Source organism: Phyllopteryx taeniolatus, chromosome 6 (assembly GCF_024500385.1).
Source record: "Phyllopteryx taeniolatus isolate TA_2022b chromosome 6, UOR_Ptae_1.2, whole genome shotgun sequence".
In the NCBI taxonomy this organism is placed as follows: domain Eukaryota; kingdom Metazoa; phylum Chordata; class Actinopteri; order Syngnathiformes; family Syngnathidae; genus Phyllopteryx; species Phyllopteryx taeniolatus.
Genome location: NC_084507.1, coordinates 30,291,375 through 30,305,986, shown reverse-complemented (window position 1 = coordinate 30,305,986; position 14,612 = coordinate 30,291,375).

The following is a 14,612-nucleotide window of genomic DNA, read 5'->3' as shown; positions in this document are numbered from 1 at the left end:
CCCGGCAGAATCCTAAATTCACCCGCTGTCTCCTGGAATTGCTATTTTGTATTTTCATCCATCCATTTTCTGAGCCGCTTCACCTCACTAGGGTCGCGGGCGTGCTGGAGCCTATCCCAGCTGTCATCGGGGAGGAGGCGGGGTACACCCTGAACTGGTTGCCAGCCAATCGCAGGGCACAGAAACAAACAACCATTCGTGCTCACAGTCATGCTTACGGGCAATTTAGAGTCTCCAATTAATGCATGTTTTTGGGATGTGGGAGGAAACCGGAGTGCCCGGAGAAAACCCACGCAGGCACGGGGAGAACATGCAAACTCCACACAGGCGGGGCCAGGGATTGAACCCGGGTCCTCAGAACTGTGAGGCTGACGCTCTAACCAGTCGGCCACCGTGCCGCCTATTTTGTATTTTGAAAGACTAAATATGCAAGATGACGAGCACCACGTAAAAAAAACCAACCGATGTTCAACTCAGTACATGCTGTGAGTCACCGTCACTCACGTCGTGTTTCATAGTTTCATATTTGTAAAAATGTGTTATTGTGCCGTAAAGAGACAATATTGTTTTTGTTGTTTTATGGTTTTAGGTATCACTAAACCAAAAAAATATATAAGTTTCAGTTTCACCTTGTTATACTGCTGGGTATTAAAGTATGGAAAAAAGGTAGAAACAATCATTTTTGGTAGAAGAATAGAATCGACTCTTTTGGTGGTTTTGGTGTTTACATAGTCATATAACACAATATTCTGTGGGTCTTGAAAGATCAGTCCAAATGCTCTAAAACAGCTAGAAGTGTGGAGTTCTCTGCTCTGAAAGCAACTAGCAGTCAATGAGTTAAAGTTGCTCCGTCGGGAAATCAAATGCTTAAATTCAGGAGGAGCAGTGTGCAGACCTCAGCATCGCATAACTGCTTTTTGCAGATGATGGGCTACTGGCTTCTTCGGGTCATGATTTTCAGCTCCCACTGGAGCTAGGTTTAAAGCGAATGCCATGGGGTGAGAAACACCTCCATCAACTCGGAGACAGGGTCCTCAAATGGAAAGGGAGGAGAAAAAATCCTCCCCCAAGTCCAGGAGTTCAAGTATGTTGACGTCTTGTTCACGAGTGATGTAAGAATGAAACGGGAGATCAACAGAGTTGTGCTGAAGGTGTTGAGCAGAGAGGCAAAAGCTCTTGATTTCTCGATCGATATAATAATCCAAAATGTGGTGATGAAGGAACACCTTCCGCTAATTAAACAATTATGCTGAAACCTGAAATAATGCCAATTACCACTTTCTATCACGACCCCTGTAACAACACCCCCCCCAAAAAAAAAATCCCAGTTGAACTAACTAAGCTAACTCTTACACACACGCATATACTGAACAGTACATGAATCGCATGGTTCCCAATTGCCCCAACACACTATATGAGTAATAGTGTGTGCCTTTCTTCTTTCTTTCTTGTCCCTTTAGGGGTCGCCATAGCGCGTCATCCTTTTCCATGTAAGTCTATCGCCTGCATCCTCCTCTCGAACACCAACTGCCCTCACGTCTTCCCTCACGACATCCATCAACCTTCTCTTTGGTCTTCCTCTAGCTCTCTTGCTTGGCAGCTCCATCCTCATCATCCTACTACCAATATACTCACTATTTCTCCTCTGGACGTGTCCAAACCATCGAAGTCTGCTCTCTCTAACTTTGTCTCCAAAACATCGAACCTTGGCTGTCCCTCTGATAAGCTCATTTCTAATTTTATCCAACCTGGTCACCCCGAGAGCGAACCTCAACATCTTCATTTCTGCCACCTCCAGCTCTGCTTCTGTTGTCTCTTCAGTGCCACTGTCTCTAATCCGTACATCATGGCTGGTCTCACCACTGTCTTATCAACTTTGCCCTTCATCCAACCAGAGACTCTTCTGTCACATAACACACCTGACACCTTCCTCCACCCGGTCCAATCTGCTTGGACCAGTTTCTTCACTTCCTGACCACACTCCCCATTGCTCTGGACGGTTGACCCCAAGTATTTAAAGTCCTCCACCCTTGCTATCTCTGTAGTCTCACTCTTCCCCCACTACCCCTCTCATTCATGCACATATATTCTGTCTGACTTCTGCTAATCTTCATTCCTCTGCTTTCCAGTGCATGCCTCCATCTTTCTAACTGTTCCTCCAACTGCTCCCTGCTTTCACTGCAGATCACAATGTCATCTGCAAACATCATGGTCCACGGGGATTCCAACCTAACCTCATCTGTCAGCCTATCCATCACCATTGCAAACAGGAAGGGGCTCAGGGCTGATCCCTGATGCAGTCCCACCTCCACCTTAAATTCGTCTGTCACATCTACAGCGCACCTCACCACTGTTCTGCTGCCCTCGTACAAGTCCTGTATTATTCTAGCATACTTCTCTGCCACTCCAGACTTCCGCATGCAGTACCACAGTTACTCTCTGGGTACTCTGTCATAGGCTTTCTCTAGATCTACAAAGACACAATATAGCTCCTTCTGACCTTCTTTGTACTTTTTCAACAACATCCTCAAGGCAAATAATGCATCTGTGGTACTCTTTCTAGGCATGAAACCATACTGTTGCTCGCAAATACTCACTTCTGTCGTGAGTCTAGCCTCCACTACTCTTTCCCATAACTTCATTGGTTGGCTCATCAACTTTATTCCTCTATAGTTCCCACAGCTCCGCACCTCACCCTTGTTCTTAAAAATGGACACCAGCACACTTTTCCTCCATTCCTCAGGCATCTTCTCACGCGCTAGAATTCTATTGAACAAGCTGGTCAAAAACTCCACAGCCACCTCTCCGAGATGCTTCCATAACTCCACAGGAATTTCATCAGGACCAACTGCCTTTCCATTTTCATCCTCTTTAATGCTTTTCTAACTTCCCCCTTACTAATCATTGCCACTTCCTGGTCCACCACACTTGCCTCTTCTACTCTCCCTTCTCTCTCATTTTCCTCATTCATCAACTCCTCGAAGTATTCTTTCCATCTATCTAGCACACTACTGGCACCAGTCAACATATTTCCATCTCTATCCTTAATCACCCTAACCTGCTGCACATCCTTCCCATCTCTATCCCTCTGTAAGGCCAACCTATATAGATCCTTTTCTCCTTCTTTAGTGTCCAACCTGGCATACATGTCATCATATCCCTCTTGTTTGGCCTTTGCCACCTCTACCTTTGCCCTATGTCCCATCTCAATCTATTCCTTTTGCCTCTCCTCGGTCCTCGCAGTGTCCCACTTCTTCTTAGCTAACCTTTTTCCTTGTATGATTTCTTGTACTGTGAGGTTCCACCACCAAGTCTCCTTCTTTCCTTTCCTGCCAGAAGATACACCAAGTACTCTCCTCCTTGCCTGTCTGATCACCTTGGCTGCAGCAGTCCAGTCTTCTGGAAGCTCCTCCTGTCCACCGAGAGCCTGTCTCACGTCTTCCCGAAAAGCCGCACAACACCCGTCCTGTCTCAGATTCCACCACATGGTTCTCTGCTCTGCCTGTCTTCCTAATCTTCCTCCCCCCCACCAGAGTGATCTTATACACCACCATCCTATGCTGTCTAGCCAAACTCTCCCCTACCACTACCTTACAGTCGGTAACCTCCTTCAGATAACATCGTCTGCATAAGATGTAATCCACATGCGTGCTTCTACCTCCGCTCCGGTCACCCCATGTTCCTGCCTCTTCTGGAAAAAGGTGTTCACCACAGCCCTTTGCATCCTTTTTGCAAAGTCTACCACCATCTGTCCCTCCAAGTTCCTTTCCTGGATGCCGTACTTACCCATCACTTCTTCATCACCCCTATTTCCTTCACCAACATGTCCATTACAATCTGCACCAATTACGACTTTCTGTCTGGGATGCTCAGAACTACTTTGTCAAGCTCCTTCCAGAATTTCTCTTTCACCTCTAGGTCACATCCTACCTGTGGGGCATAGCCACTAATCACATTATACATAACACCCTCAATTTCAAGTTTCAGCCTCATCACTCGATCTGATACTCTTTTCACCTTCAGGGCATTCTTAGCCAACTCTTCTTTAAAAAATAACCCGACTCCATTTCAAATTGAAACCAAATTTGACTCCAAAATAATTGAAACCTTCCCCCTAAACTTCTAGCCTTACTGCCTTTCCACCTGGTCTCCTGGACACACAATATATCCACCTTTCTCCTAATCATCATGTCAACCAACTCCCGAGATTTTCCTGTCATAGTCCCAACTTTCAAAGTCCCCACATTCAGTTCTAGGCTCTGTGTTTTCCTCTTCTCTTTCTGCTGAAGAACCCGCTTTCCACCTCTTCTTCTTCTTCTTCGACTTCGACCCACAGTAGCTGAATTTCCACCGGCACCCTGCAGGTTGACGGCGCCGGTGGCGGACGTTGTTAACCCGGGCCATGACCGATCTGGTGTGGAATTCTTTGGATGAACGCTCATATGTGTTTGGCAAAGTTTTAAGCCGGATGCCCTTCCTGACGCAATCCTCTGCATTTATCTGGGCTTGGGACCGGCGTACTGTTTGCACTGGCTTGTGATCCCCATAGGGCTGCATTAGTAATAGTGTGTGCCTTTGAGGCCATTAATACTCACTTTCCCATTGCATTTAGATTATAACTATGTTATTTGCTTCTGGGCAAAGACAGCTGGAATACCTGCAGGCAGTTTTACACCTTCTCTCACACAAACATGGCAAGAATCACATCATTGGATTATCATATCTACTCCAGAAAAAAAAATGCAGATGACTGATGTTAGTTGTGACTTACTTTGCTTCATCCATGAAATGTTATTCTCATTCTTGCTTCCATCCTCCTTGCTTATGGAATATGATAATAATATCAATGAAAGCCTTTGCTATCACATTGCATCCATATGGGGATTATCTATTTGCACATTTAAACTGGTCTGCGTGCCAGACAGTGCACACCACTGACGCTACAAATCAAAGGCATTTGCCAATCCAGTACAGTTTTTTTTTTTTTTAAATTATGCCAACATACACTAACAATAACACAATAAAAGCATGCTTGGATGCACAAAACAATATTCTGTTTATCTAAATGGTAAATGCAGGGAATACATTCACATCTACATGGACACATGCATTCTACACACACAGACACGGGGATAAACATCACAACCCCTGCTCTCGAAATGTCACGGGTATTTACGGGTATTGGCTGGAGTACCATGACATTTTATTCTCATTTTTGGAATTTTGGATTATCCAGATAAGGATCAATGGGAAAATATTGCATAGTTCCTTAACAGCATATCAGCATGCTGTAAATGGGATGTTCCTCACCCATCTAGTTTCCATGCTTTCCTTCCTTAAAGGACTAGTTGCCATTTTTGCAACTTGTAAAAGTGTAATATGGCTTTTATGATTCCTTAAACCTCCGTGTGGAGTAGTAATGTTGACTATTCAACGAATCAGTTCAACCTCTAATTTAGAGTACCATAAAATCAGAATTTTTTTTTTCATAAGTTGTAATGCACAATACAGTACATTCATAAAACAACTGCTGTTACCTATAAGGTGGATTTGCAGTGTTTATAATGTCCTATTGGAATCAATTGCAGTTCAATATGTCACCACCATACATAATTATAAGAATGTTCTGGTAGAAATGTTCATGGAATGGACTGTGCTGACTCGCATGAATCTCCATTTAAAGTAAGTTAGTCTTTTCATTTGTCAGAGCCTAATGGTGCTTTTAAGGAGCTCACTGGCATTTGCTGTCCTGTAGAATAAATTCATGCGTGCTACACTGTTCGTGCCAAAAAGGGACACACGCACACACACGTACACACACGCACGCAGTTTTGTATTTTCCTTTGTAGGTACAATAACATATTTACTCCACGGTCACCTGTCAGGGTAATTGAGATTTGCTTGTTACTGACCACCCACACCGTCTGTTTTGTCTGATACACTGCTAGGAGCGTAATAATGGTAACACATAAAGCAAAATTTCAACAGAGAATGGCTACGCATGTATGTCTTTCCAATGAGACATTCATTGCGAATGTTTAATGTTTACATGCATCCATGTAAACATGCAAAGACCTGTGAACATACATATACAAACAGAATTAATAATGATTCATTAATTCAGTTAGACACACATGTTAATAGTGTGGGAAGATTGGAGGAATTGTTTTGTGTGTTGCAGTAATGTTGTGTTGGTTCAGAGTATACCTTGCGTGTCTGTTATTTTAAAAAAAAAAATCATAAAAGATTCTTCTGTTTTGCCTCAATGACTGATCTCCCACTTCCCTCGGATAATAAGACACTCCCATTGGTCTGCGAGACTCACTCTCTAAGCATCCATCACTCACACAGTCACATTACTGCCCTCCACAAGGTCTGGGATGTTTTTCTCCTTAATTGTAGCTGTATACATACCTTACCCCCTGGAATAATAAATGGTCTTGTCCTCCATTATGGCCATTAGGGAACTCACACTGAGAGTAGCACACCGCCCACACTGAGGACGGCTTGTTTTGAATGAGGCATTGCAGCCAAACCAAGAAAGAAAGTCCCCTATATTTGAGACACACTAGGGCATGTGGCGCTGTATTTGACTACAGCATGGAGCTGCAGGTCTTATTTTTGCCCGCTCTTCACAATCAATATGTTTTTCCTCACAAAGTCGCAGTGAAGTACAACCAGCATGTTGCACAGTCGACAAAGACTCCCCGGAGAATGTTTTATTTGCAACCAGATGTCCCACACCAGCATCCGATCTTTATTGATGGAACTTTAGAATGGAAATGAGAGTACCCAGTTTGGCCAGCAGATGCCACTGTATTACTATTGTATTTCAAAGATCGAGCATTCCAACATGAAATGTCTGAAAAGAGGCATTTAAATTAGATGCTTGAATGGAAAGGTAAATACTTGAATGACTGACTGCCTTAATGCGTGACACTTCTATCCTTTCCGGCATTTATATGCCGTTTGCACTCCGAACATCTTGACATATAAACCCTTCGGTAATTACAGTATAAACGTAATTGGAATTGAATGTGGGTATACATTTGTAAAACCAATATTTGCCAAACCAGCAGTAAGTTTGTAAATGTTGTTTGAAGTAATCAACACACCAATGATTTCAATGATTTACTTAAGGAATTAAAGTTTACGTCCGTTCTAAGGGTGGGGTATGCAAACAAAGAGTTTCAGGTTTGAAATAGGCAAGCAGTTGCCCTCGAGCAAGGCAGCTCCCCTCTCTGCCCAACTGGGTCAGTGATGTTGTCCACTTGCTGTTCATTAGAGTTAGAAAATCATTTGTAGTCAAATTTCAATATAAAGTACAAAATATGTTGTTTTATAATAAAAGACTCTGCCAATTGTTGATGTCATCCTCTCATGAGAAGCACAGACTTGCGCAGCTGGCACGGATGCAATGTGTTGCCACATAAAGTCACCACTTGACAAACTGCTGACTGATAATATAAAGAACTGAACAAATGCTATTTAACCACAAAACATATTAGCTTGAACTAAATGTATTTAATTATTCTTTTTTTGTTTGTTTGTCGGGTTATAGGAATTCACCCAAACACATTAAAACTAAAACACATCATGATGTCCAATAATTGCTGTATTATCTAAACTCTTAAAGACACTTTTATTCCCTTCTTTTGATTGTATTTGTATCTTGTTGTTTGATCCTGTATCTGTCCCAAGGCAACTTCAACATGATGTCAGTTAAGTACCGTATTTTCACGACCATAAGGTGCAGCGTAATAAAAGGCGCAGTCTCAGTTACGGGGTCTATTTCTTTATTTAACACATACATAAGGCGCACCGTATTATTGGGTTCAGGCATGGTAAACCATACGCTAGCTTAAAACATACAGTAGCATGCATGCACGCTAAGACAATGTTTTTAAAAACATGCCTGCCTCCTAGTCTTAGTAAAGCTGTGTTCACCATCTGTCATCCATCGCTCCCACGCCGCTCGCAACTTCACTTTGAACGGCCTGTTTACACCGATGTCCAGCGGTTGGAGTTCCTTCGTCAAGCCTCCCGGAATGATGGCAAGCTCCGAGTTCTTGCCGTCAGTCGAATGGTGACTGTAGAGACGCTTCTTGACTGTTCTTTGCTCATTAATCCATTGCTCGAGTTGGTCTTCCAAGTCGGGTCACCTCGCCTTGTTTTAGGTTCGTCTTCTTGACTTGGCGAAGCTCGTTTTCCTGCTTCCTCCACATGCGAACCATGGATTCGTCGATCTTGAATTATCTCGCGGCTGCTCGATTCCCATGTTCCTCCGCGTAACTGACAGCTTGCAGTTTAAACTGTGCTTCGTAAGCGTGTCTCGTCGTAGGTGCCATTTTCGAGGGTCCTTAGCCAAACCGATGTTGTTTTGAACAATGCACACCCTGGCGCTATATACCTACTGGGGGCGTGCCTTTCGCGTCCCCTGTCACGCGCACCCTTCCCCCTTTAACGGCCGCATGCTGTCTTCAGCCACTTCCGCCTTTCCTCTATTTAAGCAACGTGTCGCCAGGAAAAGCTCCCAGTCAGTCAAGCGGAGCGCTCATCACACAACAACATTTACAGATTTTGGAACTCAGTGCACACATAAGGCGCGCTGCATTATAAGGCGCCCCGTCCATTTTTGAGAAAATTTAAGACTTTTAAGTGTGCCTTATGGTCGTGAAAATATGGTAATAAGATAACTAAATGATATTATATTGTGGTAAGCGTGGGATTTTTGGTGGAATGTCGGCATCAAGGTAACGAGAGAACTGGGTTTAAACAAAGAAATGCTTCTTATTTGCTGTGTCAGCAACACAAGGCCAACTGGCACACAGTCACAAAGCACCTGAAGGTCATGAATTGCCTAACACTCTTAGTCACAGTGTAAACAGCAACATAACACACATTGCTGCAGGACCCTGCAAAGCATGATGGGAAACGCTCCCCATCACACTCCCTAAAATATGATATGATGGTAAATCTAAGCCCTCAGGGAGGGCCGCTACAGGTGCAGGCATGACCAGGAGCTGAAGTCAGTTGCCGAAGCCATTTTCAAAGCAACAAAAGGAAACAGCAGAGCAAAAGGAACATCACCTTTGTCAGGGCTGGAGAGAAACCTCATTCACACCCCAAACCGGCAGCCAGTTTCCTCACCTCAGCATTGGCCTGGAATCTGCCAGTTGACTTGGGAATTCAACTCAAGTTTCCAGACCATATACTGTAACATCAGCATCATGTAGTGGTGTCGTCAGTCTCCTCAAGGCAGGTTCTACTGATAGAGCTGACAGCTCCCTGGGAGGATCGCATGGAGGAGGCACAGGAGCGGAAGCGCTCAAAGCACTAGGAGCTGGTAGAGCAGTGCCAAAGAAGTGGATGGAAGGCGAGGTGGGGTGTAGGGGCTATGCCGGCCGTACACTCTGCAAGGTGTTCTCATTACTTGATATCACAGCAGCTGCAAAAAGAAAAGCCATCAAATCCACCATGGAGGCAGCGGAAAGAGCCTCTAGATGGCTTTGGATCAGGAGGGGCCATCAATGGATCAATGCTACTGGGGCACACACCAGGGTCTTATCAGTCCTGGTCGGGTCACCTGAGGGGAGGGTGTATGATGTTCAAAGACCCGTAACACCCGATGATTGTGGTGGGGGGATCGATCCAAAATATCGATAATATTGATACCAAGTCAGTATTGTATCGCATCGATACTAGAGTGAAAATATCGATACAGTAGTTTCAGTTTCATTCTTGCATGCACTGCTTTGATCGGTAAAGTATCGGTATCGGTATCGGCGATACTGGCCCCGTATTTACATGGTATCGGCCCGATACCAAAATATGCATTATCGCACACCACGAGCCGATGATCTCAGGAACATAACTGAAGATGTGTCCCAGTTGCATTCAAGGATGTATCTTTCATCGCAGTGCACTGAACGTCTGGAAACAGTCATCACACTGAATCGATGGGTAAGTTAATATTCAAGCACATTTGTACGACACGGTGCTCCATTTATGCTCAAAATAAAAATTGTAGCATTCATGAGAGGGTGTTATCTTTTTCAATCGATTTATGTATGGCTTTTTTTTACTTTTAATGTATCTAAAGGGCATGGTAGATCTTTATTCTTCATCTGACATGCAAGTCAGATAAAAAGAAAAAGTAGTGATGACTGTTCTAGAGCATTCTTATCAACTAAATTTAGAAAATTAGATATGCATTTTTTAAGAAAGACTCATTTTGTACTTGCAACTTTTTGTTAATTTGCAATCTTTTGCCATTCCAGGCACAGCTATCTATTCTGTTAAGCAAAAAAAAGAAAAGAAAAATACTGTACATTATGGGTAAGCTTAAACCCCTCAGATTCTGATTAATTTTGGGCTGGAGTAGATATATAAACTTATTTCGGTGTGCTGTCGGGTCTCTAGTATTGCTTATTTCTAATTACAAATAAAAGACAAAAAGCACACCAGACAATATCTGAAGTCCTCTACACACTATTTGCTTTTTCCTCTCTTATACTAACTGTTCTTTTTTGTGATTGATTTTTTTTTCTACTCTGGGACACTCCATCTGTTTTGCAGCAGTCTGCTGTCATGTATGTGACTATTTGTGCCTGATACCAACAGGCCAATTTACAGACGGTGACACAAGAAACGGACAAGGGAATCATTACGGACAGATTCATAAATATCAGCTGCTCTGTTTCTTTTAATGGTCAGGAGTCAGAAGTTTACAGTCTGGAAGTCCCCGAGCTAAAAGACTCAAGGATAGATCAATGTCAGTCGTCAGGGGGGAATGAAAGCCAGTCTGGTGGAAAAGGGTGTGGGGACAGGAAGGAGCTTCAGGCACTGAAAAGTCATATCATAAAGTCGTCAGGGTGGGCTATGGTGGTTTCAAATCATGAATTCTTTAATGTACTAAGTCCAAATGGTCCCCTGTGCCCCCGCAGTGCCTTGCCTGGCACTCTGAAAATAATTGAGGACTTGAGCGGGAGAAAAAGGAGGGGTGCGTTAAAGCGAAGGAGTGAAGACGTAGGACAGCGAGATCAGGATGGAGACCGAGTGAGGGAATGAATGGATGACTCTTTACAAAAATTACCTTACAGGAACTCTCTTGTGACACAGGGGGTCATCATTTTGTTCAATCCTCCCTCCTCTGAATCATCTGTACTGATGATGAAGCTCTGATGGAAGGGGACGATGTAATCTCGTGGCATTTCAGGGGATGGACCGCAGAGGATTACTTCTTTCGTCTGAGGTCATTAGTCGCTCCATCCAATCAGATGGCTTGTAGATCAATACCACAGACCTGGGCTGGAAAATTAAGGCATGAGAAGTAATGCTAGAGTATAAAACGTGGTAAATGTTTCCCATCAGCAACTTTACAGATGGTTGAGTCAAAGAGTCGGCGCTGTTCCCAATGTTCGGTACTGAAAACGTCAATACGGCGGCGATGCTACAGGAGGGCCTGGGGGCTCAGTGGCAGTGCTCCACCTGTTGGCGCTGTTTCTAATATGTATTTAATATTTAAGGCAGAGCGGGGATTCAATTCAACCTAACTTTGTGTAATAAACATCTCATAATCACGATAGTGCTTTATAAAAAATTATTGCCTTTGTGTGCATGTTTTTGACATCCTGTTCCAGTCAGATCTCTGTCCAGAGGCACAGCGCCGCCCGCTCCTCATTTGCATCTGAGCATCTCCGGCAGTTGCTTGACAGATAACATTTAATTTCATTTGGGACGTTTTTTCTTTTTTTTCCTAAGATCGATTGGAATAAAAAGGAAACACATCATAGTGTAGTAGTAAGTCGCAAAATAACTGTAGTGTGGCCAAGACATTTCTTTTTCGTGTCAACTGTATATACAAGATATAGATATCTAAATCAGTTAAATAGTGACGTATCATGAAGAGGGTATATAAACATAATTAACAAAATCATTTTATTATCTTTCCAAGCTAATTATTACATGACGTTCAAATTATACAAAAAGACAATTTGTGCCGAAGATCAGAAATACAGCGGAACCTCGATTTAATGGACCCCAATTTAACGGATTTTAGATCTAACAGACTGAAAATAGTGTTCAGTTGGAATTCAAATTCCCCCTCCCATGCACCAGTGATGTAAGTTTGGATCTTCTTCTTCTTTTCCTTTCAGCTTGTCCCGTTAGTAAGTTTGGATAAACCTTAAAAATGTTCAAATATTTGAAAGCTTTTTTCATATTTATTTACAGTACTGGGTATTTTTGGGCCACAAAAAAAAGGATGAAACAATAATTTGGGACTGTATTGGTGATTTTAGGCCACACAAAAAAAGTGCTTAAATTTTACGGACAATTGGATTTAACGGAAGACCCCTGCCCCCTAATTAGTCCATTAAATCGAGGTCCCACTGTACTTCATTTTAGACAACAGAAATTAACTAAACAACTTCATTCATCATTAACGATATACTATGTAACCTGCTCATCTAAAAATAGGTATAATTACTTTTAATATTTGTATTTATTTATTATTTTCCTTCAAGGAAAGTGGTAGGGCGGTGCCCAAGCGCCCTCTATCGACCACTATGTGTAATGTTTGTGACTGTATTTTACCATGTAAGGCGCTTTGTGAGCCTTGTCTGTGAGAAGTGCTGAACAAATAAATTCTATCTACTTACTTACAAACTATCATAATGTCATGTATTGTCTCATACGGTACAGTATCATTGCGGCAGCATCTAGTACTATGATTGAGATTTTACATTCTTAGCAATAGTCTGCTTTGCTGCACCGTTTCCTATATTTATTCATCCTTATTTTTATACTGGTTATCGTGTTCAGGGTCACGGGGAACTCAAGCCTATCCCACCTGACTTTGGTCAATAGGCAGACTACACCCCAAACTGGTCGCCAGTCAGTCGCAGGGCACGGAGGTAAAACATGGAGGTACTTGCTGTTTGATAACCTTAATACTGTATTTGACTTCGCTGGTGTCTCAGCACAGGGCGTACCGGACACTACAGTATCTCTCACCTGGTTGGGATTTCATTAGAAGTCCTCATGCAGTAGTTAGAAAGAATGTAGCTTTCACGAAGCCCGTCAAAGGCCAAACGTCACCAATTTTACTGCGCAAGGCTCATAACAGAAGCCATGCGTGCCACTGATGTTCATTGCCTTTCCATTCTTTGTAACAAGCCGCATGCACAGCACACATACGTAACTGCAGAGTCAACGGTGTATACTTATAGACACCTGTAAATTGATTACATTTTGGAGCTTGAGGTGTTTTTAGGAATACTTCTTTTTAATCCATTTTTATACTTACTACTCCAATCTATTATTTTTCAGTAGTGCTATGTTGCGAAATGAAAAGTATGAACCCTGAGCATTTCCTGAAAGAATAGCTGCCCAAATACTCTTATCCTGTGTGTACAACAAAATAACCCACATCTGCTCGCCTCCTGACGTAGCCACGAGGGGAGGAAGTGAAAACAGGATTGGGTTATTCCGAAGATGAATGTGCCTCGCAGCTTTTGGGCACACGACACAAAGCCAGCGAAAAGGAACATCGGCATCATTTGATGAGGCATTCCAAATGTCTCGAGGGAACCGAATTGCCCCAGGCTAAATGACAAATATATGTTGTTGGTGGTGGAGGGTGATTCTGCTGGCTGCCCTCGTGTGCTCTGTGGCTGCCAGCACTATTCTATTTGTCCTTGAAGATGTTGGCTGAAAATGTTGTCATCTGCTTGGGTTGCCTCTTTTGTTCCTGGTTTATTGTGTGTACAGTGCCGACTTCCAATTGCTTTACTCTCTGTGCGGGGGGATGTTACGATGTTCTATTAAATTGTCTTTCTTTACAACGATGTAGTTTTATATGTACAGTACAGTATGGTTTTGTTTTTGTTGCCACCTTCATTTTGTGGACTTCTACTAGTATTTCTTGGATTGTATTTTCCTCAGACAATTATTAAGTTGACAGCCTTACGGAATAAATACAAATAGGATCTTGAATAGCACACCCACAGTGGAGTGCAACGACTGCCTGAACTGTTAACTTTAGTAAAAACAACAAGAACAACAACACAAAAACAGATGTCAGTTCAGTTAACTCCTAATGAAAATGTACCATCCTTCCATAAAAACAACAAGGTTCGTTCACCTGACTTCTGTGCAGGCAGCATGAATTCTTCTTCCACTCAGTGAAGGTGTGTTTGTCTGGTGACCAGTCCAGAATGTAGTCTGCCTTTTGCCGAAAATCAGCTGAGACACAGTCCAGCGCTCCACAACCACGAACCGGATGGAAAATGGATGGATGGATGGATGGATAGATGGATGGATGGATGTCAGTCCATAAGTGAGTTCGAGTATTTCTGGCTCTCACTGAGAATTCCATTTTGTTGAACTTTACACAAAACAAATCGGACAGAATTTGCGCTGTGAGTCAAATGTACTTTTATTGAAAAAATATAAAATATATAAAATAATGAACCCCCCACACGATATATCAATGTATTCAATGCAGTGCAGAGAAACCTACTAAATTCTGATAAGAACCTAAAAAATAACAATCTTACAATTAATATACAAAATTTCCCTTTCATCGTACAACTGGTATGGAATATAAA